The sequence below is a fragment of the Antedon mediterranea genome, chromosome 3, assembly GCF_964355755.1.
Source record: "Antedon mediterranea chromosome 3, ecAntMedi1.1, whole genome shotgun sequence".
NCBI classification, from domain to species: Eukaryota; Metazoa; Echinodermata; class Crinoidea; order Comatulida; family Antedonidae; genus Antedon; species Antedon mediterranea.
In genome coordinates, this window is record NC_092672.1 from 31,502,965 (window position 1) to 31,530,125 (window position 27,161).

General features: G+C 35.4%; 1 long non-coding RNA gene across 2 annotated transcripts in view; it reads right to left on the reverse strand.

The window, feature by feature from the left end:
* Window positions 1-27,161, reverse strand: part of LOC140045216 (uncharacterized) — a 44,131-nt gene that overhangs the window by 6,988 nt on the left and 9,982 nt on the right. For both annotated transcript variants that reach the window (XR_011844557.1, XR_011844558.1), the window contains exon 2: window positions 5,132-5,222. This is a non-coding gene — a long non-coding RNA (uncharacterized lncRNA). The remainder of the gene's footprint in view (window positions 1-5,131; window positions 5,223-27,161) is intronic.

A 27,161-nucleotide genomic window follows, 5' to 3' on the forward strand; every position in this document is an offset into this window, starting at 1 on the left:
CCAGTATGATGGTATTTTATCTATTTATTCTAGCTCATTTCTTTCCACAACTGCTATTCAATTCATTAAATCTAATTTAATTTTGCACATTAAATAGTCATTTAAATCCAATTACTAATATGAATAATCTATTACTTTAAAATTTCCTCTTAAAACATCAGTACTGATATAATTATGCAATATACGTACTGCATACAAATAGAATCAAAAGGAAATAGCAATTAAAAAAAACCTAATGATCAATTTACAATGGAAAAACCCATTTTACTCATTACCTCAAATAAAAACAGGAATTAAAAAAAAAAAACAAAAAAAAAACTATTGATCAAATTATAATGGTAAAATATATTTTTAAAAACTGTAAAAAATTTTAATCATTACCTCCACCATTTTACTCATTACAAACTCACATTCACAAGGTTGTAGTGAAAGTAGCATATCACACTCAGCACTATAGTCACACACATTTTTTTTTAATGTCGTGGGAAATCTTATGTATGGGAATTATACTAATAGGCACTTTACTGTATATAGTTAATATTATATCCATTTTAACAACATATAAAAAACTAACACTGTTTTACCTATTTAGGTTTTCCTAGTATCTGGTTTTGTTTTGATTTTGTGTTTCATTTTCTAATTATTTTATTATTATATAACTCTAATCAAGCAGAGGAGTCGAGCAGTTTAGTGAAGCACTGCAAACCTTAGCCATCAGCACTCATGGACCAATGCTCAAACATAATGCTAGAACAAGTCTTCTCGGATAAGGACTTTGGCGTTTTTATGTTAATAAGTTTTTTCGAAAATCACAAAATGGTCTAAAACGTCTCCAAATGCGGGGTATTTATTTCATTCATTCATTTTACTTTTATTTCTGAAACAGATGTCCATAGTTACAAAATCAATTGCATAAATAAGTTTAAATAATAAAGATAGACACAAAAAAAACTGGTATCAGATCATCTCAGGATCCTGGATGATTCAAATGATGATACCAAATACATTCTATCGTTTCATTTTTGCTAGCAGACATTCTCTGTAATAATAACAAAAATTATATAACACCTATATAAATTCCTGTCATTTGATTGGACGAATGTGGGTCACATGGCGTGCAATAGTACGCACTATTCAACGATCGTTAAATAGTACTTTTTGAAACATTTTTGTGTACGAAAAAAAAACGTCTAGATGTTATATAAAACAAATAATGAATGTTTTGTATTCGTGTAATGGTACAAATAATGGCACTTGGTGAATGATGAAAGGTTATATCAACTCGGCTTTGCCTCGTTGATATAACCTTTCATCATTCACCTCGTGCCATTATTTGTACCATTGCACTCATAAACATTCATTATTTGTATACTATAAAACATACCTTTAACAAGTATAAATCCAATATGACTTCACAACTTAAAATAAGATATTATAATATGTTCCAACACCTCTTCTCCACACAAAGAATACACACAGCAGTATTGTAAAACATAGGATATAAAAATATCCACAAAGGAAATGATCTCTGTATTGACAATGTTGTCTGAACGGTGTGTGCTTTGAAGTAAATGAAAGTTTCTAATGTAATATCTCAATTGACTTGTTATAAACAGCGGCAGTCAAATGAAACTGAAAGTGGATTTTCTATGAAAGACAATGTCATCAGCGATGAAACTTTGTATTATATATTGTATAAAAATCACAGCAAAACACAAGATCAGTTCTGTATAGTTTAGGGCTGATGTGCATTTATTATCCACACTATAGGCTATAGTACAGTAAAGTGATGTGCCCTAATATAGTAGTGATATGACATCATTGTGTCCATATATGGGCACATCACATTTTTTTCGCACCCATTTAACAGTAACAATAGATATTTATTGAATAGCATGTGACCCCCAAGCTGTCAATCAAATAAAAAGAATATATTCAGGTGTATTTTATGTATTCTGTACAATTTGAATTGATGTATGCTTTACAATTTGTCAGAGACACTAGACTGGAAACTATAGTAACAATAATTTAAGAGATAATAGGTCTATAATATATATTTCTATATAAACACGATTGCTACTACAGAATTCAAATGTGTTGTTTAATTTGGCATAAAGAATGTTATTGTTATACTGTAATATCGTGTTCCAATTATTTATTTGTCTCTTTTATTCCAAATTATGGCAATTTTCTGAGATTTTTTTCAAGACTGTCTTATTTATTTTTTCAGTATTTTTCACAGTATTGGAAACCTATGCCTACTAGATGTTTCATTTGATCAATTTATGCAAGTAAACATGTTGTTTTTTAATAAATTAAAAAACTAATAGTTGTGCAAGTAAAACAGGAGAAAATATAAAAGAAAAGACGAAATGAAAGCACTCAGAAACTGAGTGAAGTACTTGGCAAAATATTGCCACAGGGGAAGCATATATGATATTTCAGCCCATGTTAAAAGAATACAAATTAAATTTCTTATTTTTTTTATTAATGAAGTTATCAATGAACCAATTATCTTGAATTTCAATAGGAATGTTCTGTACAACCTAGTCTCTACACCGAAATATTCAGAATGATAACATGAAAACTGTAGCCATGCTAACATACAAAGCAAAATTCTATTTTGCTAAATAGAACATTATTATCTCCAATCAGAAGTTTACAGGAGCTTGCAATCAAACACATAGAAATTGACATAAATATTAGCTTCCAATATAAATTTCCAACCAATAGGAGAAGAAGAATTAAAATTCATAAATTATTATATCATTGTTCATATAATTTCTTTAGACAATTTTATTTATTTATTTATTTAATATAAGGACAAAGAACTTTGTATATGATACTGAATGATGTAAACACAAAGACGAAAGTAATTAATTGCTCTAACCTATTTACATAGATTTGAATCAAAACTAGGCCTCATGAATAAAGAGGTTTTTCAAGTATTGTTGCAAAGGGCTTTGACTTTAAAAATTCTTAATTTTTTATCTTTTGTTATTTATTTGTTGTCATAAATAAAGGGGAAGGGGTATTCCTGAAGCTCTGTCTCTGTAACCTGCCCATATTTGGACATGATGATGTAACAGTACCATATTTGGGTGTATCACTACCATTTTGGGGCACATGAAACTTTTTTTTGTCTAACTAGTTTGATAGTGTAGACAGAGCTTAAGAGACAATCTAGCTTCTTTTAGACCCTAGTAGTATATTTTACAGAATACAGTAAATTTTATTGAAAATGAATTGAAAACGTATTTGCCTTATTGATATTATAAATGCTTTTCAAATATTGTATTTTATGCAGGTGATTAATTATAGAAGTTTGTCTTTAATTAGCTTAATTCATTGCTTCATAAAATATTTAAATATCAGGGGCGGATCCAGGATTTTGTGAAAGCAACTGTAGAGAGTCCACACCAACTCAGCCCCACCATGGTTGGGGTTGAGAGGTCTTAAAAAAGAGAGGTCTTAATAGAGGTGTCCCCTGAATAAGCCTGAAAATAACGGTTAAAAACACACAAGTGCTTCGATGTTAGAACTGTATTTAACCGTTTGTTGCTGTGCAACTTTTGACTGCAACACAAAATAACGCTTATTTGATTGACAGCCTATGACCTTTTGTCAACTACACTGCAGCAACGTTTGAATTGAGCGCCAGTGACCATTGCATTAAATGGTACTGCTGACCATCAACAACCACCCACTGATATAAACGGTTATTTAAGAGCAAAATTGAACAGAAATGCAGTCAAAATCTATTTAACTATTATTTGGCGCTATGCAGCAGAAACAGACCCTATGCAGCAGAAAAAGACCCTATGAAGAAGACCCGAATTATGATTGAATTTTCAATAATACTTATTTGTTTCCTAAACACTATGGGAATACTATTAAGACAGCTGAATCAAATTCTAAACAATAAACATGTTCATAAGATGTCAAGCTTCATTATCAGTCAAACCTATAGTATCAATCTCTGTTCAAATCAATTATAATATTTATATAGGGCAAAATAATTTGCTATTATTTTCACTTTCAGAGTTTAGTGAAACAAACACAAATCAGCTGTTATACATGTGTGTTTGATTGAAGTCGTTTGGTTTCAAATCTGAAGGCAAGGCCGTGTGAAAACTGTCTTATTCTATATTTTTGTATTGTCCATTTTTTGTCCCAGGAACTAGAAAAATCTGTCAATTTAACAATGGGAATTCAAAGATAGCTACGTACATAATTCACGTTTTATAATTGTAAAAAAATCTTGTTTGTGCCTTTTAAATATAAAATAGTTTCATTTCAGATTTGTGTTGTCTATTTGTTACACAATTTATAAAATCCGAATTTTAAAATATTGAAACATTCATTCAATTTTGATTGCAAGGTTATATTAAGTGGACACTTTTTGCTTTCCTCAGTTTCCTGTTAATACTCCAGCACATATTTTGGTTGGCATTGCTCCGCATTAAATGCAGTGACACTACATCTTGTAAAAAGCCAACCCTATTCAGGGGACACCTCTAAGGTGACACTTTTTGTTTCCCTCAGTACCATGTTACTACCACATATTTCAGTTCACTGCTGCATTTAATGCAGTGAACACCATATGACACTGTTTCATTTTCTATTTTGATTGCATCAAAGATTGTATCGAAGATTGTATCATGTAAGTTTCTGATTGATTGATCTGTTGTACGCAACATAACACAATAATTGTTTTTTTCAAGAAACAATAATTTTTTTGTCTATATTAATAATTCATATATAATCCCAGACATTTAATCCTACAGAAATAATAAATATGAATATTATTTTTTAACTTTATGCTTTTTTAAATTTATTATAATACCACTAATTTCCAAAATAAAATTGTTATAATAATTACTATAGTGTAGTATCATTTTGTTCATTATTGCAGTTTCAGAATAATTTTTTTTATACATACAATACTTGTAGTTCTATAGTATTAGTAAAGTCCCTAAAAAGTATTCTTTAATAATAGTTGGCTATAGTGTTAAAAACATATATTTTACTTTTTTTCCTTTCACCAGTATCTTTGTTTTATGATCGAAATGTTAAACTATGGTTTTATTCTTTAAATCAACATAAACCATATATAAAATGAGTAGCTTACCTTCTAAATAAAAAATATTGAGTAAACGCCTTCTTCTAACGTTAGCTTCATAGAATGGTTTGACCCTTACAAAATATCATCCCTTGATTTCCTGAAAGTAAGACATTTCAGAAATTAAAACTGAGTAATTAAGTGTTAATTGTAAAAAAAAACAATGCCATATGTCAGAATTTCTGAAACACAGTAAAATACAATAGAACCTCTATTAAGGGGACACTTCAAGGACCCAACAAATTGTCCCTTTTAATACGGGTACCCATATTCAGGGGACAGTACCACAACTAAAATTGTCTCCTTATAGGGATTTTCGCGGGAAAAAAACAAAAATCATTTATATGTATAGTGAAAGGTTTAAAAAAAATTGAGAAGAATTGAAACTTTAGCAGACAATGTTTCATCAATATGAAACAATCTAGCAAGAGAAAGTATTATTTTATTATGATATCCATTTTATAAAAAGAAATGCTATAAATGAATATAATTATTTGGTACTTTTTATGATGGAAAAAATGTTGTCCCCTTAATAATAGGGATGTCTTCTGTGTAGGGGTTAGCTGTAACGTATTTCCCCTCATTTCGCTGTAAACTGTCTCCTTAGCACTGGTATCTCCTGAATAGGGGTAACCCAAAGGAGCGTTTCTCCTGTAGTAATACATTTTTGTTAACCCTAGCAGGTACACATTTAAACCTGGATGGCAAACTTAAGTACAATTATTTCTTTCAAACTCTTGATCCAAGTCCAACGACTACAACACATATTGAGCTCTTCAGATTCAAACAAAGGAAAAGCAATATTTACATGAGTTCATATGACACAAAGGTTTCTTCATCAATAATAATTACTTTAATTATTTTTTTCTAATTGACGACATATTTCTGAGTTGGAATGTGGGCCAATTGGCGTGGAAAGTAATTGATAACTGAAATATTTTATTCTGTATGCATGCTCGCTTTGTAGTTTTTTATGGAATGCTAATTGTTATTAAGAAGGAATCCAGTTCATTGAGAAGTACCATTTAAAAAAAAAATTTTTATTCAATGGATAGATGGTTTATTTAAGAATTGTTAATAAATAATATAGTAAAAACCCCACAAACAATGTGTCCTTTTTTAAAAATTACTAATTACTAACTAATTTAATAGGAAGGTTTAATAGATAATCTTCAACTTCAACTTTATTTTCCGAATAATATTTTTTGTTTTAAAATGATAAATAATATTACATTTTAAAATATAAGGAAGGAGCTAGAAAATAGTGTAAACACTAATCAAGTCCAGCCCCCCCCCCCCCCCTTTAACATAAATTATACTTAACTAAATTTTACAACTTAGGATTGTTCATTGAGTAACACAGAGAATCCCTATTGAAAGGACACCTTCTTTACTTTTATACTTTACTTTTTATTAATAATTTTGAATTATGAGAAATAAAAAGCTTAAAACCGATTTTCTCAAATTTTGGATTGGTTGGACATAATTTTGTTAAAGGCTTAAATGTAACCTATACAGGTAATTGTTTTATATACAGTAGGACCCTTCGTTTGGGACACGCCTATTAAAGGAACCCTTCCCCATGATATGAATTTGAAATATATGTTTAAAAGTCAACCCATATACAGGGGACACCTCTATTAAGTCTCTTTTTTGGTCCCAAAGTTTTCTCCTTAGTAGGTGTGCTGCTGTACATTAAAAAAAACATCATTATCAATATCATTGTAACTATAACCTAAAATCTACAATAATAATATTTATAATTTAAATTTTCAGAACAGAGGTATAAAACGACAACCATTTTTGTCTGTGCTGATGTTCACATCAAAAACGAGCCATTAGCTTTTCTTACAAGAATTTCATACGTTCCAGTCAAGTATTTCCAAAAGATTGAATTTACTAATGACAATAATTATCCCAATTATGGATAGCCAGGGGAAATAAACCAATGTTAACCTACGTCGATAAAACGAAGACTTAATATTCATTCATAAAAAAAATTCTACATTTATTGGGCCGTGAGATACTTCTTAATCACTAGGCTAGACATACAGTAATTAACAATCAATTATGAAAATTTAATATTTTCAAATCAAATAAACTACTCTATATAAAATTTTATGAAATAAAATTGACTTGTAATTTAATATCTTTTTTAAAAATTTAATTTGTCTCCATAAAAATACAATTTACAAAATGTGGACAAGAACAAGAAAAAGCAGGAATCCTACAAAGTGAACTTAATCACTATCTAGTAGGTCTCCTTTGCACTGGATAGTGATTAAGTTCTGTATTTGGTTGTTGATTTAACTAACTTTGTCATCTTTGTAATTGGTGATTTTTTTTTAAATGCCTATAATACCCTGAAAATCAATAGACCAAATTCTATTAAAAGTACATTTGAAGAGTTCATATGTTTTTCTTATTCTAATAATATTCCGAAGAATTTAGAAGACTGGGAGGTTAAATATGTTCCCAAAATAAAAAAAAAATACAGATGAACCTTCTAAAAAATCAACATGCTTAGGTCAGGGAAGTTTCTGCGTATATAGAAAGACGTCACCTACTAAGTGTGTCTGTTGGAGTTTCACTGTAAATCTAAACAATGACACCCCACAGTCCACAATATTTCAGCTTAAATACAAGAGGTGGTCTCTTACAAGGTGTTCACACAGAGAGGTTTAATTCTAATCCTAAAAATGAAACATCTTGAGGTTTAGAAAGTGTCTGCTTAAATACAGTATTGGTCCCTTACAAGATGTCCACAAAGGGAGGTAAAATTGTAATCCAAAAGGGGACACTTTGACATCAGTTACAAATGGTGTCCACACAGGAATGTTTCACTGTAAATCCTAAAATTGGTCACCCCAAGATTCGAACATTGGCCTCTTATTCAAGAGGTGGTCACTTACAAAAGGTGGTCACTTACAATGTGTCCACACAGTTTCACTGTCAATCATAAAATTGGGCATCCCCAGATTCAGACACTGGCCACATATATAAGTGGTCACTTACAAGAGGTGGTCCCTTATAAGAGGTCATCACTTACAAATAAAGTTTTTACTCAAGCAGGTTTAACTGTAACCTAAAAGAGAAAACTTGGACATCACTTACAAGACGTTCGCACAGAGAAATTTAACTGTGAATTCTAAAATTAGACACTGTGACGTCACCTACAAGACGTGTCCGCACAGTGAGGTTTAATTGTATCAAATCTAATGACTTTAGCGCAAGGAGGAGGAGGGGGTGGGCTTGATTTTAAACTTTGAAAGGTTTTTGATATTTCTTAACCTGTGGTTTTTTTCACTTCATAATATTTTATGGTACATCTTTATTGTTTTCATCAATGCTATAAATATCTTTATTACGTAAACTTCATAAATCTTCTTGTATTAGTAATTAACAATCCGCAACAGCATCCAGTCATGATGACATAATTATTTTCAAATTATCATCATAAGTAAAACTATTTTTATCTCAACCATCCTCCGCTGGAATGTATCAATGAGAGATGAAACCTTTGAACGTTGGTACAAAGCATCTGAGAGTCATTGGCCTATGGATATCTTTCTTCTGAACAAAGACAAACCTGACTTACAATAATATCAACATCATCTAAAAATTTTTTTTTTTATAAACCAATCTGGGTAAATTTTTAAAATATGTGTCATAATCAATAAGATAACTGATTAATTAAACAATTACAAGTTTTTAAGGAAATTAAAGATGATAGCTGATTTGATTAATTTTGATACCATACAAATACAGTTACCGATAAAGATGAAACAAATAGCGCAATCATTTTGTTTGGTACCGGGGATAGCCCTCTAAATCCGCAAAAATGGATTTACACCACTAAGGGTCATAACATTGTACAGTAGTAATATCCGTTCCTAAATCAATATTAATTTGTACAGTGGAACTCCTCTATTGGGAAACTCCTATTAAAGAGACATTTTCTCTTGAAACAAGTGCTAACAAGTTTTAAACCAATGGATATTTAGAGGATACCCCTATTAAGGGGACACTATGGGGTCCTGAAAAATGACCATTAACCAAAGCTCTACTATTTAGTCAGATCATTTCTGCTGGCAGGAAACTGTTACTAAATTAATCTCAGACTATTATAATCTGTACTCACAGTAAAAATAGGATTATAGGCATATTGACTTTTTTTAGCTCCCAATAAGCCTCCTAAACACATTCCATAAACATGGTTGAAATATCATTGAGTGTTGTTCTACTTGAAGCCAAGTAGTAGTATAAGAATATGTTTATTTGAGAAGAACTTTCAATAAACATTTTCAAGTAAACACAAGATTAAAAAGTATTTTATAAGAATGAATATTAAAATCTAGGTAAAGTGTGTTTTTATAAAATTCTAAGTACATAAATTGTACACTGTGTGATTCCTATCATATCATATATTATTATTATATAAATAATTTATTTTGCCATATTATTAATAAAATGAGCATGAGGCAAGATTACCTAAATTCTATAAAAAAAAAACAGTCAAGAGACCACAAATAAATTACTTAATTAAGAGAAATATATATGAGAAAAAAACTAAAAGATAAATTATTCAAACCAACAGTGGTGTCGGTATGCGTACCACCTACCCGGATAAACTGACAATAGCCCATGCTCTCCAGAGGAGGCCTATAGATACACGAAAAGTTAAAAGTTCCTAGAGCAAAGATAAATAGATGATGCTAAATTTTTTCATAATTTTTATACAAATTATTAATATTATTCTGTTTATTACTCTTTGAATCAGTCCTTATGATGCGAAAAAAAAGAATTATTGGAAGAATATCTGCATCAATAATAAATTAATAAAATCAATATTCAATAATAATAAAAAAAACATAACATACTAGAAAAAAGATATATGTCTATTGTTTAGGTTTAAACCTCTGGGGATATAGCTATATTCAGAACTGTGGATTGTTAATTAGCAAATATCTGTTGTCATTAAGACACAGTGTGATTTGATGACAAGTAATTGAAAAACAGTTTATTATAATTATTGTCATTATCAGGTATCTGATGATGATGCTATACAAAGGATTTGGTCAAATGATAATAATAATAATAATTTGTTTTTAATTGTGTTTAGTCCAGAGGACAATGTCTCAGATATAAATATAGAATTGTTGTCAGGTCTTAGAGATCCCTTCTGTCTGTACGTGGAAATACAAATTCAAATTCGTTATTGCAACAAAGTAAACATTGTTGAATTTACAATATTAAAATAAAAATAAATAATTAAAAATACAAGTTCACATTATAAATCAAAATATATAAACTATAATGATAAAATGTTATTAAAAATAAATAAAAGGGCTGTGATCATGTGCTAAGTTACAAGTACAGAATAAAAATTATCTGCCGATCTAGCATTTTTTTTAATCGCTTTAAAAAAAATCATATTAAAGAGTACATACAAAAATCTATACATGGTTAATCCAAACCATACAGATCTAAGCTATATCTAGGGTACTGTATGGCCTGTGTCATTAACCCTGATATAATCGTAATTTACCTTTGAGGTAAACCGAAATGTATATTATAACTCTGATGGACGTGACCGCAATTTTATTTGGATAAAGAAAAGAGAAAACTTTCGTAAAACTGTCCAGCTTGTTCTAGGAACATCAAAATAAAGATCTTTAGAGATAAATCTTTAGAAATAGGTATCTACCTTTCTACTTTTTTCAACAATGCTGAACATAAAGATAACAAAATAAATTATTCCTATCTCTCTCCACTATTGCTCTGAAACCTCGACAAGCTGAAGGCAATAACAAGAATAACAAAATCCTGATTACCGAAAACAAATCAATGTCATCGATGAATAAGTATTGTGTCAAAACATTGACAGATTCATAATGACTCAAGCCATCTCAGACACGTATAATGATTTTCAAGGTACTTGGTTAAGAAATACTAGGGAGGATAAGTTGGTATGGAAAGGAACTGGCCACCCTAATACATGTACTGTAAATGTGGGGGAATAACCTGTGACTTGCAGCCTAACTAGGCTGATTTGCGCACAGGTGTAGACGACACATACAATAATTTTCTTCTCCCCTAAAAGGGTCCCTTCATGTTGAGTGCTGCCACCAAACTGTGCCTGTTCATCGGTCCACAACGACTGTCGGCACATAATGCAGAGGCTAATTTAATAGTACAATGATCTTTTAACAGCTCATTCCACCACGTTCAGAATGAAAACGGGACTTACCAACCTCACTGTACTTTGAATTAAAGAGACATCTTATGGTGTTCTTTATTAGACCTAAGTGATGTACGATGACCATTTGTTTAATAATAATAATAATATTTATTCGGTCATCAATGTAAAAATAACCAGGAATGAGAATAGGCTAAAGCCCAAACAGATTCTGCACTCACTCCATAATACTACTTGAGTTTTACCATGAAACAGTAATTTGTGAACTACCTTAGAAATGCATGAATTACAACATATTGAAAATCGAAGACAATATGAAATTAACAGCTCATTCTTGATTGGTGTTATAGAGCACTTTATAAGTATAGAATATATTAAATTAGCAGCTATACCCGATGGTGTGCTTACGACCAACTAGACAATATGAAATTAACAACAATTCTCAATGAAGATATTGAAAGCACTCGCGAATTAATTTTCAAGTGACCTAGAAAAAAAATTCATACTGATAAAATACAGCAAAAGGTAATACAGTATGTGAACAGCTATTCTTGATGGGATGTTACAGAGCACTTTATAGGTAAACAATATATGAAATTAGCAGCTAATACTTGGAGGTCTATATGGAGCACTCAATTAAAAATATAAGAAATTAACAGAATATTCCAAGGGGTACTAAGTAGCACTATAAAAGATGGACAATATATGGAATGAACAAGTTTTTTTGATGAAGATATTGAAAGTGTCTCGCTTCAGATGACCTGAAGAGAAAATTGATAACCGATAGAAGACATCAAAAACCTGTCAAGCAATCATTTATTTGTCTTTTCCTTTTTCTTTAAAGGTTCTCACAATTCCCTTTCCTTTTCTCCTAAGTATTATCAGGGAGATGTAAAATAAATAATTTAAATAATTTATTTTACATCTCCCTGCTATTATACCTCCTTTCTGCTATGCTTTCCCTTCTTGATAAACATCCTCTCTTTCTCTAAACATCCCTCATCTCAAAAGTTCATCATCCTTTATAAATATGCACCTTTTCTTCTTCCTCAGGATACCCTTCCTCTTCCATATCCTAAGCCATTCCTTACACCTAAGTACCCGCTTCCTATACACCTAAGTACCTGCTTCCTACATCTTTAACAACCCTTTCCTCCTTCCTAAGCACCCTATTTTTCTTCCTAACTATCTCTTCTCCATAAGCCTCTCCTTCCTAAGCACCCTATTTTTCTTCCTAACTACTGTATCCCTTCTCCATAAGCCTCTCCTTCCTAAGCACCCTATTTTCTTCCTAACTACTGTATCCCTACTCCATAAGCCTCTCCTTCCTAAGCACCCTATTTTTCTTCCTAACTATCCCTTCTCCATAAGCCTCTTTTTCCTAAGCACACAATTTCTTCTCCTGTCTGAATTCAAATAATTTTACACGTTATCAAACTCTAGCATGTATACCTCGCGTGTTGACTGACAATCTAACCGTGACAGATCATATATCAGTTAACAGAATATAGAAAAAACATCTGCATAATAGAGAAGATAATGTTACAATATACAAACACCAGCAAATTTATACCTCAATAAAATGTTGCAATCAATAAAATAATAATAAAGTGTTTGTATGAGAAATATAATCAATAGAAAAGTTAGACATTAGTAATGATATTAAAAATTACGTAATTACGGTAAACATCTGGATATCAAAGGTGAAGTTACTATTAGTGCTATATAATGCACTGTTACCAATAGAATGCTTTAAAGGCTTTACCACCCACAAATAAAAATGATTTGAAATGAATTGAATAGAATTTCAGCTCCTGTGTACACATTCAGTTTCTAGTATAAACTTAATTCAAATTTCAATATTCTCAAATTGTTAAAAAATGAACCTTGAAACCAGTGAGCAACCAATTGAAAATCCTTACAATAGCAGTAGAAGTAAACTCTCTTTTAAAATAGAAAACTCTTTTTTACTGTCGGTGCCTTTGATCTATTTTGGCATAATATCAATATTTGATTATTATAATTATTATACAATAACTGAGTCATAAACTATATATTTATGAAAACTGTATACTTTGCATGAATTAAATTAGTATTATTTTTAACTTTAATGTAAAATTGAGTGTAATAATAATAATAATAATAAGATTTATACAGTGCACATATCCACAAAAGTGCTCAAGGCGCTTAAATAGTGTACAAGTACAGTGGCCCCTATGTTTACTTGTGTTATGTATGTTTACATGATAACATCTACAATTTTTTAACTATTATCCTGAATATTCAATACATAACAATAGACTGTACTTATTGATTTTGGAGAAGATTGAATAATGCATTGGCGACGTTAACACAAATCTGTAGATATCTGTATCTTCAATATGAGCTGAAATATCAAATTGCTTTGATATGTTTCTAAACGTTTCATTTTTTATATAATCAATAGGGGTTAATTTTGAGAGGTGCTGTTCGAGGAACACAGAAAGGTTGAAGTTTTTTTTTCGATCACTGAACCCGCAACATACCTATTTCAACTCTTTTCAGTAGAAACCCTTGAGCAACTCAGCTAAAATGAAATTATAAACTACTTTTTGATATCTATATTTGACAGACTATTTCTAAACAAATATGGGAAATGTTTTAAAACTACAGCAAATCCTTATTCAGGGTTTATATATATATTTTTTATTATATTATTTGATTTTATTGTATATATTATATAACATTTATTCTGATATTATTATTATTTCTTTTTTTCTCATACACATCCAACAGCGAGCATAAACTCCCCAATTATAATTTATCATGCTTATAAAGTCTCAATTGAGGCTTAGGAAGTGGAGTTTAAAGAGTCGTGAGTTACAACCCTGGCACTAGGTCAGGATTGAACCTGGACCTTGGGATTGGAAGGCAAGCACATTAACCACCAAGATACAGCTCCACTACATGTGGATCTCCATTAATGTTTAGGATAAATGCTTGTTATTGTTAAATGTTTCAATGTGTTTTAATTTTAATAAAGAGGGCCCCTGAATATCAGTTAACTCACTGGGCTAAATTGGAAGGGTTTTTACCCTCTTTAAAGATGGTTGAAATAAAAATTAGAAACTTTGTTGCATCCTGAAGGTGTCCCCTTAACAGCTGGGGTTACTGTAGTTATAATTCAACCTATATCTGCATTCCTTCTTTTTAAAATCAATAATTCCCATGTAATATTATCCCACAAAAGGATGCACAGCACAGAAAGATAACATCTTCAGCTGTAAAACACCTTTTATATCTTATTTTTAAAGTAAATATATTATGTATATATTCAGTAGTACGATAGTTGACTAAGACAACACAAATGGAATGTTCTATGTTATTCTCCTCACAGCTGTTATCGCACTAGCATAATATTAGCAACTGTTTGATTTAGGGTTGTTAGTATGGTTGCATATCAGCTACTACTTTATAATGTATTATCATATTTTGGCTTCCTTTTATAATAGTGACTGTAATAATGAATGTTTATTTACCTTTATTTTCTCGATGGAGAAATCACAACGGCAGATCTTGAAGTCTGCAGTTATAGACAACAACAAAAAGATTAAATTCAGTGGTGTCCTCAACACAACCTCTATCCTTTCCCTCCCACTTCTTATCCTTTCCCTCCCACTTCTTATCCTTTCCCTCCCACTTCTTACCCCTTCCTTTATAATCTTAGCATTCAAATAAGTAACTTGTATTCCTTTATTTAAAAATGTATCACTTTGTATTATTTAATGAATTTACTATGGTACAAAACATATCTCAAAATTGTAAAATGTTTACAATAAAGTAGACTTGTATCTTGTATCTTGTAAAATAACTGATTGATGTATCAACTTTTGAATTTAAAAATTCATTAAGCCCTGTCTATACTATCAAACTAGTTTGACAAAAAAAGTGTGATGTGCCCAAATATGGTAGTGGTATGACATCATCATGTTCATGTATGGGCACATCACATCTTGACTGTTTATAAATTAATTTCCAATATATCACTGGGTAGTTTAAAATTTCCCCAATCCTGTAAATTTAATTTTATATTTAAAAATTAATTATACACAAGTATATAAATGAACACAATTTTTTTTATACACGTGCCTTCAATTTATATGAAAATTATAATTGATTAAATATTCAATGTCACAGGATGGAGATAATAATAAAAATATTATTTTTTTTTAAACTTAAATAATTTAGAATAGAATAACCTAGTATAATCAAAAAGCCTAGTGAAACGAAATATTTTTATTTTGTATTTTAGTCAAAATCCCTGGGAACACATCTTATAATTTGAATAGTATCAAATAGGAAAATAACCCATTTTAGTTATATCATTCACAATTCATCTACAATAATGAAAATGGAACAAAAAATGATGACTCACAAAATTAATAATGTACTGTAAATATTACCAACATTTTGGTGGTAGCTTACAAATTGACTGGTAGTATTACCCCAGTACATTAACTGTCAATATTACCATAGTATAAATTACATTTAATTAACTATTACATAACTACTATAGAGTGGTAATATGTAATTAGGGTTAAGCCTTATTAGTTAATTAATTGCTGGCTCCACATTAATTACTAATTAAACGTTGCTATGTGATATCGGATATGAGGTTATAAAATCAGTTTAAAGTTGGGCAAAGCGTATCTCCGGTTGCTATGACACGCTATTGGTCAAGCGTACAGTATCACTATAAATACCTTTTTTTTATATTAAATTTGGTTTTATTATTATTAAGTTTGCATTACGATGTTTACATTAACTGTGAAAGATCTTCGAAAATTGTATTTTGCAACCTCGTTCAACAAGAAAATTAATTGATGTGTTCTATAAATGAGTGTTAGGAGAAAATATATGCTATGGTTTTGTTCGCTGAAGTTTTACCTTTTCTATTTTTAATTACTTGCCTAATTAATATTATATTACCGTATATGACTGAGTATAATCTTCTGTTAAAGTATACTGAATTTGAATCAAAGACTTTGGTAAAAACAAGGATATGCTGCTCACTCTTAATTTTTGCCTAATTAACAAGGCCCCTGGGAATATACTATGTAATATGCGGTTTTATAGTGCTTCTACACAGCCAGCATCTCCATTCAATGGGTTTTAAAAATAATAAAAACTAAGTATTTTTTCTTCAAATAACTGAATACATCAAATCCTCATTACAAATATAATCTAATTTTGTTTTTCCAAGTATATTCTACTGAGATCCAGTCACTGATACCAAGCACAGTGTTTTCATTTTCTTCTTTTTTTGGCAGTAATTTTCCTGTTGGATTTTAGCCCATGATGTCCAATTACTTATTAATATTCCTGGTTCTGTGAATTTGTTTTTCATGGTAAAAAAGAGAATTTGGGAACTTAAAAAAGAAATTTTTGGATAGTTTGTTGTTGATGTATGACTGTTGACTGTGTATTTATTAAAATAATAATTAGTTTAGTGCATTCTCTGGATCTAAATGAGTCAATTAGGCCTACAAATGAAATCTGATAGGACTAGGCTTCGTCAGTGGGATACAACCAGAATATGATTTAGTTGATGACGTTGCGTAATATGTAATGAATCACCAATGTTGTCAGGTTAAATATGTTTTGCGCCACCGCACATGATTTAATTGACACTTTGCATACTTGTAATGAAATGAAATGCATTTCCCTGTCATCATAATCTGTAATTAAAACGTAGTTGCGACCATCATCGTCTTTTAAACAAAGTGCATGTATTTTTTTAAATTATTTAAAAAAAAATTTTTTATTTTGTAATTTCCTTAACTACTTTATATATTTAACATCACAGCTGTTTTTCTTCAAAAAATAATAATATAAATTGAAAAAATTACTTTTGAATTATATGAAATAAAACAACATGTTCTAATAATATCAATGAAACAAAAAGCAAAACAGAAAACATGATTCGATTGACCTACAAACGGGTATTGCTAAACACCGCAAACCCCGCAAACCTCCAAAAAAACATAGCAAACCCCACCAAACCAACATAAAAGTGATTGAATCATGTAGTGTACAACCCACTGGGTATATCAATGTAAAAAAAAAATAAATTTCTACTGTTAACAACTTATTTTTGGGGTAAAACATCATTTTTTGGTAAAAAATGATTGCTAAACCCTACAAACCTCCAAAAAACCATAGCAAACCCCACCGAACCAACATAAAAGTGATTGAATCATGTAGTGTACAACCCACTGGGTATATAAATTATTAAATTTCTACTGTTAACTACTTTTTTGGGGATAAAACATAATTTTTTGGTTAAAAATTAGCAATAATTTTTGACCAAAAAATGATGTTTTACCCCAAAAATAAGTAGTTAACAGTAGAAATTTAATATATTTTTTACATGGATATACCCAGTGGGTTGTACACTACATGATTCAATCACTTATATGTTGGTTTGGTGGGGTTTGCTATATTTTTTTGGAGGTTTGCGGGGTTTAGCAATCATTTTTTACCAAAAAATGATGTTTTACCTAAAAAATAAGTAGTTAACAGTAGAAATTTAATATTTTTTTTACATGGATATACCCAGTGGGTTGTACACTACATGATTCAATCACTTTTATGTTGGTTCGATGGGGTTTGCTATGTTTTTTTGGAGGTTTGCGGGGGTTTGCGGGGTTTGCGGTGTTTAGCAATACCCCTACAAACTATATTTTTCATAACTCATAAAGATAACTTCTTATATATATTGATAAATTGAAAAAAAAATGTGAAAACTTTTCAAATAACTTCTGATAAATATTGATAAATTTAATTACATAAACCAGAAATTGTAGTCTATGAGTGCCGCTTACCTGGATAAACTGACATTAGCCCTTTTCTCATGAAATTAGGGGACTACAATATATGAAAAGAAGAATTTTAATGGAACACCCCTACCTATCAATGGAACAGCCTGAATACTAAAAAATTCATTTAATATTATTACTGTATTGTTAGACCAACCTCTATTCAAGGGACATCCTTAACAGGAGACTTTGTTGAGCCCTGAAGATGTCCCCTTAATAGAGGTTCTTGTAATTTGTCAATATTTTTTTTAAACTTAATTTTTCATATTGCAGACTAATATTTTGTAAAATCTCTTCAATTAAAATTCACTGATAAAAAAAAACAGTAACTAATTGTAAAACATGGAAATGACCACCAATCTGAACTCAATTAGTAAAACCAATACTCCCTGATGAGAAATCAGAGTTTAGGAAACCTAAACTTGAACTTAAATTAGTTTTATTAAATTAATGTGTTAACACTTGGTTATTTAATAATTATTTGACAGTAAGAGAGAATTAATAACATGTTCATATTGTTTGTAGGTTTTTGTTTGAGTTTATTGAGCAGGAATGCCAGCATTGAGATGGATAGTGAATTAATTTGCTTATGGTTTCAATAGGCAACCCCATAAATGAATTATGACGGTATTACTGTGGTGAAAAACTGTTTTTAAATATACCGTAAAACCTTGCCTTCTTTTCCAAAAGAAACCTTTCTGTGGTTTGCAAAAAAAAATTTTGAAAAAAAGCCCATCTGGAAAAGAAGCCCACCCAAGAGTCCTAAAAAAGAAGAAGACCATGGGCTAATTGATCTTTTCGAGCTAGGTTTTATAGTTCCCTTTTTTAATTTGCCTATCAAAATTATATTATCCTAAATAAGGATAATCCTATGTTAAATTAGAACATACGATTTTGGTAAATCAAAGTATAATCTCACTCCTAATTTTTGCCAAATTAACAAGGCTCCTGGGACATACTCTGTAATATGCGGTATTCTGGAGTTTCTACACATGGCTAAATAGCTTTAATGCCAGCATCTCCATTCAATGGGTTATAAAAGTAACAAAAACATTTTTTTTCTTCAAATACCATAAAATAATATTTCACATCGTTAAATTATTTAGTATAACTGTTATATTGCAAAAAGTTGTTAGAAATATAGCCGCGAATTCCAATAAAGATTACACAAACCAACAGTGGTGTTGGTAGTCTATGAGTGCCGCTTACCTGGATAAACCAACATAAGCCTCTCTCTTCGACGAGAGGTAAACATTACGAAAAGAAGAACATTAATAACATTAATTTTTCCCCACCCCCGTCGGATAATGGATCAGTCCGCCACCAGTACGCCCTCAAGTGAGACACACCCACTTATCATCGTCATCATTTCTCAAGACCACCTGCCTGAGGGGACGGTAGGGAGGGCGTTTATCCAGGTAAGCGGCACTCATAGACTACCAACACCACTGTTGGTTTGTGTAGTCTATATCGTGCCTAGCTTACCTGGATAAACCAACATAAGCCAGTGTAGCACCGGACTAGAGTCTAGTCGGAGGCGGGAGGCAAGGTAAACATTGTCATACATACCTAGTGTCTGGGCTTCAAGATTGAAGCCGCCACCGTAGACTGGTTTGCGGAGGTATCCGACAGGTAGTGGGATGTGAAGGTGGACTGTGATCGCCACCATGCCGCTTGCAGGATGTCTGGAAGGGGCACCCCAGCAAACAGCGCCCATGAAGCGGCTATGCCACGCACTTGGTGCATATGTGCCGGAGGAGGCGTATTTGTGGAGTCGTAACCAGCCCGGATGGCTGCCACGACCCAGTTTGCCAGCGTCGACCGAGCAGCCGGTCGGAAGGGTGCAACTGTCGATACGAACAGATGTGACGCTGAGACCCGAATGGACTCTGTGCGTTTGATGTAAAACTTTAGTGCCCGCACCGGGCACCAAAGTCTGTCTTCCTCAACCCCTGAATATGCAGCAATGGTGGGAATAAACACAGTCGGCGGCGAGAAGTTCAATGTCTGAGATTTTGCAAGGAAATCTTTCCTAAAAACCAACCGCGCGCCACCCCGTTCAAACCTGATGTGCCCTGGCTCCAGAGAAAGAGCGTGCAGTTCACCTCTGCGCTTGCACGAGGCTAGTGCAATCAAAAAGGCAGTTTTGAGAGTCAGGTTGTAAAGTGATGCCCTACTCAGGGGCTCGAAGGGTGGACGCATAAGAGCGGCTAGGACGACATTGACGTCCCAACGTGGAATCAGGGCCTTAGTAGGAGGCCGTTCTCGAAACATCCCGCGAAGCAAACTGGAAATTGCAGGGGATGAAGAGATGGTCGAGCCGTCTTTAAAGTTCGGAATTACTGCAGCCAAGGCAGACCGATAGCCGGATACGGTGCGAACCTGCAGACCTGACTCAAACAGGTAATGTAGGAAAGCGCAGACCTGGCCCAAAGTCACTTTCATAGGGTCGGTCTTCTGGCGCTTGCACCATTCGAAAAAGTGTTTTAATCGGCTATTGTAGACAGCAAGAGTGGATTCCCGTCGGGATTTCGCCGCGAGGGCGGCCGGACCATCTGGAATGCCTGAGTCTCTGAAACGATCCCTGACAATGGCCATACAGTCAGGTCGAGGGATATGAGGTTCGGTAGAGCAAACCGAGCTCGGCCCTGCGTCAGCAAGTCGTTCCGAATCGGAAGACGTAACGGCTGATCGTACAGAAGGCCTAGAAGCAGTGGAAACCACGGCTGCCTGGGCCAATACGGCGCTATTAGTAGGACTCGGCATTGATGGCGCTGAATGTGCGTCAGGACCAGTGGCAGTATTGAAATCGGTGGAAAGGCATATGCCCAAAGGTTGTCCCATGGTATGGACAGGGCATCCACCGCCCACGCATGTGCATCCCGATATCGACTGCAGAACGTCGGGAGCTGCGTGTTGCCTGACGTCGCAAACAGATCTACATGGGGCCGCCCAAAGTGGTTGAAGATTTGGGTGGCGATTATTGGAAGGAGACGCCATTCCGTAGGACGTAGAAGTGGACGGGACAGTGCGTCCGCCACTATGTTCAGACGACCCGCAATGTGGGCCGCTGACAGTTGGATGTTGTGTCTTATACACCACATTAGCAACGTCCACGTGTGGCAACATAGCGTGGGGGACCGTGTACCCCCTTGCCTGTTTATGTATGCCACGACGGTTGTGTTGTCGGAATTGACGAGAACATGGCGATTTGCCAGATGGGGAAGAAGAGCCTCCAACGAGCGCTCGACTGCCCATAGTTCGAGCAGGTTGATGTGGGCGCGCGTCTCCTCGGGCGACCAGAGGCCGGAGACGCGAATGTCCGGAGACGGTATGTGACCGCCCCAGCCTACTTCGGATGCGTCCGTTTCCACACGGACATCCGGAATTGACCTTTGTATAGGTGTGCCCACAAGTAACCTGTCTTCCACGAGCCACCATTCGAGATGCGAGATAATGAACGCATTCGTTGGAACCACTTTGTGTAGAGAGTCTGATCTTGGGCGGTACGCTGCCAGAAGGTGCAGATGTAGAGGCCGCATCCTTAACCGGCAGAACGGAACGAGGGCGACGAAGCTGGCCAGTGACCCCAAGGTGCGTAGCCAGTCGTACGCCGTCGGAGCCTGAGCATTGATAAGATGTAGCACTGCAGTTCTTGCCTTGGCCACACGCTCGATGGATGGGCACGCACGGCCCGTAACCAAATTTATTTGGGCTCCGAGATACAGAGGGTTCTGAGAAGGGAGAAGACATGACTTCTCCTCGTTTATTATGAACCCTGCTTGTTCCGTCACGAGGCGGACAAAAGATAAGCTGCTCAGCAGCTGGTCCCTGGACTGGGCCACGATCAACCAATCGTCTAAGTACATGAAAACTCTGATGCCGTGTTGATGAAAGAACGCCGCCAGGGTTCTCACTAGACGAGTAAACACTCGTGGGGCCGTTGAGAGGCCGAACGGCAGAGCTACGAATTGGTATACCTGATCGTGAATGCGGAAGCGCAGCCAACTCTGGTGTTCTTGCGCAATAGGCACGTGAAAGTACGCGTCTTTCAAGTCTATTGTGGCTGCCCAGTCCCCTCGTCTTAGCCCCAACAGGATAGATGAGACAGTCTCCATCCTGAACCTGCGGGGCCGGATGTACCGCTTGTTCAGACTTTTGAGGTTTAGGATGGGTCGCCAATCGCCCGATTTTTTCTGGGCGAGGAAAACGGTGGATTCGTGTCCCGGGATCGTAAGTTGTTCTTTTTGAACATGCACCACAGCTCCTTTCTGGAGCAGTGCTTCGAGGCCCGTCATGAGCGCTTGACTCTTTTCCGGCTCTGACGGAATCCTCGTGTGCCGGGCACCTCCGCTCACCGGAGGGCTCGAGAATTCGATACGATACCCGTGTGTCACGGTGGAGAGAACCCATCTGTCTGTGGTCAGGGTCTCCCAAACCCGTGAAAACCGTTTCAAGCGACCCCCCACCTGCCCGCCCTCGCTTGGAGGGACGGGCGTCCCCGGGCCGTCACCGGCGCTTCACATTATAATACCGGCGACCACTTCTGTTGGTGGCGCCTTTGCCACCCCTATTTCGCATTCCGCGAGGGGGGTGTGAAGCCTGTCTTGATGTAGAAGCCTGACTTTGCATAGGCTGAGCCGGTGGCGGCGGGGGAGGCTGCATCTGCTGAGGAGCAGCAGGGACAGGCGGCGGTCGTGCGGCTGTCCTTGAGCGTGAATTGCTAGCTCGGCGTTTTTGCGGGAAGCGCGCTCTTGTCTCCCGACGAGCTTCCCTCTCACGAGCCCATTTATCCTCCTTCTGTGAGAAGGAGCCAAAGAACAAGTCCTGCGCCCCGAAGGAGTCAGACGTAGTAAACCTACGGAAATCGGTCGGTGCGATGTCAGTTGCACCCAAGACGTTAACGCGACGGGCCGCGGCCGCAGACAATGAGATCGTTGCCTGTTGATCAACAACCAGGCCCATGATCTGCTGCAGTAGAGCTATCACGTCCGAATCGCCCTGAGGCGGATGTTCTGGATCAGCCAGAAAGGATAGCAAGTACCCGGCCATAGAGGCGGCTCTAAGCGTCTCGCGTGCGGCCCTGTCGACGGACGTAAGGACGTCCTCTGTCCGGGATTCCGAAGGCTTCAAAAAATTAGTCCTGGACGGGTCCAGGTTCTGGTCCTCACGGACCCGTTCCTTCGCTGCCTCCGGGACGCTCGGCGCCGCGATGTACAGTTCGAATTGTTTCTGCGGCACCGGAAAAGCCGATGACAGGCTATAAGGCATAGGCCTACGAATCTTGGACTCCTTAGCGATCAGCTCCACACGTTCCACAAGTTCTGGATCGAGAGGCGTAACCGGACACGAAGATACCTTCTTAAAGGGCGTGCGTACGCCAAAAGTGGAAAACCGCTTAGACGAAGGAGTATGCTTAGGCTCTCGATACGTGAAATCGACGCCGAGAAAGGACAGCACCGCGGGGACCGTCCGCATAACTAGCGCCTGCAGACCTTCCTCCCCTGGCCCGGCCTGCTCTCGTAAGCTATCTCTATCATCGTCAGAGAGCGAGGCCATCGTCCTGTCACTATCGTAATCCCTTTGCCGGACGGACGAACCATCGAAAAACGAGGTCTGCTGTGGGCCAACATCAATGTATGGAATATGGGGAGGAGGTCTAATCTGAGAGGGTACCTCAGGCTCATCCCTCGGCAGAGCTCTCACAGCTGCAACAATGGCTTGCAGTAACCCCGGAGAAAACTCATTCACCCCCGGAACCGCAGAGGCCGCAGCCGGTGCAGGCATATCTGGAAGGCTAACTTCCGGCGCGACGACAGGAGGGCCTGCCGTATCAACGGTACCCACCTCCGAAGGTGGTACCGCTTCCGTGCGCTCTTTAGGCTTAGGGATCGATTTGAACTTGGACGGTGTCCAGCGGACACAAACATCGCACGGCGACAACTCGGTACACGTGCGGCAATTTATACACTCCAAGTGGCGGTCCCACTTCACGGTAGAGCGGGGACCCCTACATTTAATACAGTCCTGCTTAGGCATGGTGATCTAACAGACCTACTTTTCCCCACTAGCCTAACGAACAACAAAAGATCTTCCAGTATTTCTATCCAGGTGAAACACACTGGATAACGGCTTACAACGCTAAATTTTAACTCCTGGCAACTAGCCAAGGGTAACGATTCTAAACGTATCCACCACAAGATAACGATCTACTACACTTAGCTTCGTTTTCTTGCTCTATTCTTCTCTTCCAGTCTACAGTATAAAGGTCTTTATCGCAAATTCCTCAGGAATTCCAGGAATGTGTTCAAAAAAGACGTGCGTACACAACGACGTTACGAAAAGAAATGATGACGATGATAAGTGGGTGTGTCTCACTTGAGGGCGTACTGGTGGCGGACTGATCCATTATCCGACGGGGGTGGGGAAAAATTAATGTTATTAATGTTCTTCTTTTCGTAATGTTTACCTCTCGTCGAAGAGAGAGGCTTATGTTGGTTTATCCAGGTAAGCTAGGCACGATATAGACTGAAGATTTTCTAATTATCCATCGGGTTTCAATCGTAACATTTTACAGTTTGGCAGACTTTGTAAAAGTTCACAGTCCTGTTTAGGGAGTGCCGATGTTTCTATAAATAATAAACCAAATTCTTCATATTTTTTCATCCTTTTATATTAAATGTGCCGATAATTTTTCAGACTAAACAAATGCAGTACCCTCTGTTCTTTATACAAGAGAGCAGAAGAATGGCAGAGTGGAGTTTTGGGAGGGTAGAGAGTTCAAATATCTAAGGTAACAAATATCAATTTTAATCATAATTCATAATTACACTTAAGTGAGAGATTTCACTTAACTATATATTTAAGTTGTATTTACTTTAGATCAGGAAGATTTCTAAATTGTTGTATAATTGCAAATAGGCCTGCTTGTAAAAGAGTATTTCGATTTTTTTAGTAGAAATTAATTTGTATCTTATAGTAGGGCGGCCAATGTGAGCTTTTTCATCATGGGGGGCATTTTCTGTTAATAGCAGGCAACCATGTGGAATATATCCCTTATGGGATGACAAAAAAGATAGGGGTGGATGCCGCTCTCAAATTTCAGGTCAAAGGTCATTTTCAAGGTTATAAGGTCAAATATGGTAAAATAGAGGTTTAAGCTGTTTTCAACAACATATAAGCTAATTAAAAGAAATGTAACCATTATTGGATCATCATTGACATATTGCTGTAGATGGTGAAGTTCATCAATTTTTCAACTTACAAGTTTAAAGGTCATTTTCAAGGTCATAAGGTCAAATAGAGCACAGAACTGTTAATTATCGGTATTAATAATTGAAATAAATATAATTTTCAGGATAGCCTGGTGCTGATGGTTATAGTGTGGTGTCAAAAAGACCAGAATTGTACTGGGAAGATTTTGAACTTTTTGAGTCACTCCTGGAAGGTGTTCAAGGAATGGAGAGGATCAAAGTATCAAAATAATCGAAATTAGAGGCCTACTGGAATGTCTTAAATTTCATTTAAAAACGGTCACAGAGGGTTTGTGGGTTGGGAGTAATGGGCGGCATGGGCACATGCCAATATTCGAAATGTTTCTGGGATGGGAGGAGGTAACGCTCTGAGGTGGGTATTTCTTCAAGCACTGATATATAATGCCTACTAGCCATCTGGGTAACGGCAAACGATTGAATCACAACCACATATGCATGCTTTCTGTAACAACTTCATCGGCTCTTTAGTTTACATACACATGTAACAAGTTCCAAACTGACAACTGGGTTAGGGGCTTCCAAACAACCCGATTCATTTAGGCCACATACTGATCTCTGCCTGATAGTTGGCTCGTATGTTTAGGTTCTATGATGTCTGTATTCACCATAGGTGAGTTTTTTTAATTTTTAGTGTTTCCCGAAGTAGAAATACAGGTACTTAAATATTTATTGAGTGAAGTGAAATACTTAATATTTAAGGGAAATATATATCACAAGTGTTAATGGTATATGGTTACTGGGTCTAGATGGAGGTAGCACCAAAGAGTAGTCTGTACAGATATCTGCTCAAGAGTACCATATATTTGGCAATATTAAACTTTAGTGTACACTGTACGTGGAAAGTCTTAATCTTAATAAATTCCATTTACAAGGAGTGGATGCGTTACAAATGATTTCCAGTATGACCTCTTCCCATAACCAGCAAATAATGACGTGCTGCAACCTGTAATGACATGGAAGCTGGTTAGATTATTCTTAATAGGTTTTCAACCACTTTATTGTTCACTATACCAGACATCGTCCATACTTTTGAAGGCTACTGTTACAAAGTGCATATCATTAATTAACATCAACTTTCATGTATAATTGCAAGCTCTTTGTTATTGACATAAAGAATGTCTAAAAACTTTGTGATATTTGTTCTCCTCCAAACCGATGAGTGTGGCCCAAAACAAATACGGAAGTACAGATTAGTACATTGGGACTATCCTTTCAATCGTGTCACTGCTTTTATCCACCCCTTTCCAATGTAATGATCAAATACAACAAAATGATGAAATATCTAGGTAACTTGCATAAATACTTGCATAGTCACCAAATGTTTACAGCCATGTTTACTGCATCCTATAGTGCATGACCATCATGTTTTTACTGTAAGTTTTCTTCTGGAACATCTGTGGGTATTTCAACGCCATCCATCAAGATATGTGAAGTCATATTTGGTTAAAGATATTAAAATTGGGCTATGATCATACTCCAATGGTTGATCAGCAGATTTTCTGTCAGTTTTTATATACTTTATCGAAACAGTTGCCTTATAGAAATCCGCAAAGGTTTAGATCAATGCTTTCTCAGTGGCTCATGAAGTTCTAAGTTCTACTGTTTTTTTTCTTTCAATAAGTTGTTACTTTAAATATAAGATCTTCCTTACCATCTGTCAGTTCGAAAGAATATTGTGTATTATGTGTGATTCGTGATCGGTCTGACCA